Raw genomic sequence first — 3,172 nt, forward strand, 5'->3', positions numbered from 1 at the left:
AAATATTGGTAAGAAGTAGTCTCCTCTGAAAACAAATTTTTATGTCCTTTTTCAGATTTTCCTTTGCATCTTTCTGGTTGGACTGGCTGCCCCAGAAGGCTGTAAAAGGTTTTGTTTCTTGTTTATCACAACACCTGGACATCTGGGGAGTTTTGCCACCTTCATCCCAAATCCTGGCTGTTGGTCTGAGGAGGATGTCAGTGGTAACACAGCAACTCACTCTTTTTCTCACCAGCTCTTTCCCCTGAGTACCAATTGACCACTTTGGCTTCAGCTGGTAGTTCTTCAAGGGATGTGAACCAATATAATCAAACATAGGCAGTGCTGGGGAGTCAGCAGGGCTGAGGTTTTGGGTTGGGCCTGCTGCAGATGGGGGATGTTCACCAACATCCCCTGCAGATGTGGATCCAGGGAGTTTTGAGGCAATTGTTGATTATTGACCACACCAGTACTAAAAGGTGGACATGACACTGAGTGCTCCTGTCTGCTCTTGAAAATACCAGGTAAGTCACAAATGAAAGCATGAGCTTAGCTCCTAATGATGGTCAATTCCCTGAAACAGCCCAAACCTTTCACCACATCCGCTTAGGACAAGGTGTTCTTCCTCTTCTGAAGCACAAAGGAAGGAAATGTATCTTCAGGAAATGTTTATTTTACCCATGGATTGTCTGAAGCAAGGTTTGACAATACCCGGAAAAAAAAAAAGTCCCCATAAAATTAATATAAAAATAGGTGGGGTTATTGACAAAATGCAGGATTTTTATGAGCTAGAGAGAAGAAAATGTGCTGCAATCTCTGTGCCAGCAGCCAAAGTGCACCCGGGCGGCGGCGGTGCAGCTGATGTGTGACCCAGGGTGAGCCAGGTGAGCCAGGGGACAGGTCCCTGTCCTTGTCCTCCCAGATGGGCCATTTGCACAGCTTATCACAGCCCTTTCAAAGGAGAACCCGTGAGATACTGAATAGTAACACTGGAAGGAGCCATGCTTCTTAACACCTAACCCTGAGGGGTAATTTAACCCTCCAAATCTACAGGAAGCCTCTTTCTTTCTTCAGACCTCAGGAGATGTGTCAGACAAATTTCTTCTGAACACAGAGGCTCAACTCCCCGTCCCTTTTTAACCAATTTCTTTATCCTAACCAGGGAGAGCTGTAGCAGAAATCTTGAAGGCAGCTGGTCCCTGCAAATGAAACCTGTGAGATTCAATGCCTTGCCTTAGAATGGAGGAGAAGGGAAAAGGGAAGGGAAAAGGGAATGGAAAAGGGAAAAGGGAATGGAAAAAGGGAAAGGGAATGGAAAAGGGGAAGGGAAGGGGAAGGGGAAGGGGAAGGGGAAGGGGAAGGGAAGGGGAAGGAAGGAAAGAAGGAAAGGAAAGGAAAGGAAAGGAAAGGAAAGGAAAGGAAAGGAAGGAAAGGAAAGGAAAGGAAAGGAAAGGAAAGGAAAGGAAAGGAAGGAACGGAAAGGAAAGGACAGGAAAGAACGGAAAGGAAAGGAAAGGAAAGGAAAGGAAAGGAAAGGAAATGGAAAGGAAAGGGAAAAGGAAAGTGAAAAGGAAAGTGAAAAGGAAAAGGAAAAGGAAAAGGAAAAAGGAAAAGAAATATTCAATTTAATTCCCTGCAACCATGATCTGCCCAGTGTCCTTCTCCCAGCCTTCCACAGAGACATTCCCCTGGCTGCTGCTGATCCCAGGCTGGCGTGTCCCAGCATCCACCGCAGACCTGTGACCTCCTGCTCCTCCAGGCTGGCTCCAGCGAGCCACGCCGGGGCTGAGCTGCCTGAAATAGGCACGGAGAGAGCCTTCCACAGAAACCTCTAAATGGGTTTTAATGTCTGCCCGCCGTAGGATTCCCGGAATTAATTTGTGTCTGGCTTTTGAAATCAGGGATGTTGTGTTGAAGAAGATGGATGCTCCTAAGAAGTATTGGAAAGAATGAAGGGCTGACAGGGGTGGTTTATGCAGCGAGCCTGGCCATGGATACAGAGTAGTAAATGTGGTTGGTTGATTGAGATCAGATTTTTATTTATTTTTTCCAGTGGCGACGCCCATGTAGTTTATTTATTTATTTTCCCCTTTCATTTCAAGGCACATAACAACAACTCCGTATTTTATAAATCCCTGTGATTATAAATCTAGTAGGATGTCATTCTTGGTTTCCTTAGAGGCCAGGAGCCTATACCCACAAGAGACAGATGGGAGAAGTAGCCAGCAAACCTTCTATATTATTGCAGAGAATTGCAGGAACTGGTTTTGGTTTACACCGCATGGGGAACTCAGAGTCTGCACAGAGCATCTCCATTTACTGCTTCCTCTGCAAGCAGCCAAGGCAGGATTGCTGACACTCCCTCCACACAGTTCCTGGGCAGGGAATGATGCCCTGCAAAAGATGAAAAGCCACAGATTTGCATCATCTCTTTCTGTTATCCTGTTTTGAGGATACAGCCTAAAAACCTTTAAAAGCGCTTCATGCAACTGTGCAAAGCTTGTGTGAAGGTCCAGGCTGGTGCAGCTCCTTCCTCCACTTCCACTCTGTGCCTTGTCCCAGCAGAATTGCTCCAAGAACTGCATGAAAAAGCATCCCCTTGCTTTGTCTTGCAGGCAGCAGTGGCAGATGAGACTTTGAGTTCCACAAGGTGTGGGTAGCAAAAAGAGATTGTTGCTGTAGGATGAGTCAGGTTGTGCTGCAATGTTAGGAAGTATTTGGGGTTTTTTTTCCCACAGTTTAGAAGATGATTTTTAAAAGTAGGGGATTTAGTTTACATTTTTTCATGAGCTGCAAGGTCAGTTGTGGAGTGAGAGCTAGATTTAGCTTTAGAGTCATCTCTCAGCTTTGAAGAAAGAAAAAACAACAACAGGCATGTTTGATTTTGGTGCTTTGCTTCATTTTCTTGCTGCCTTGGCCATGGGGCTGCCTGTGGTGTTGTGGGGGCAGCCCCACAAAGTCTCTGGTCCTTCCCTCCTCTTCCTATCATCCACCTTCTCCTCCCCAGCCCTACCAAAGTCAAATATAAACTTTCTTAAAATGAGCACAAGATTCATTCCACTTGACCAGGCCTGACTTCCCAGAAGATAAACAGAGAGCAGATCCAGCCCCCTCTCCTGGAGCTGCCAGCCTCCAGAGAGCTGGCAGGTCACCCAGAGCTGTTCTGGGCTTTTGTAGTGGAGAAGAGAGAGAG

Source organism: Serinus canaria, chromosome 20 (genome assembly GCF_022539315.1).
Source record: "Serinus canaria isolate serCan28SL12 chromosome 20, serCan2020, whole genome shotgun sequence".
Classification (NCBI taxonomy): domain Eukaryota; kingdom Metazoa; phylum Chordata; class Aves; order Passeriformes; family Fringillidae; genus Serinus; species Serinus canaria.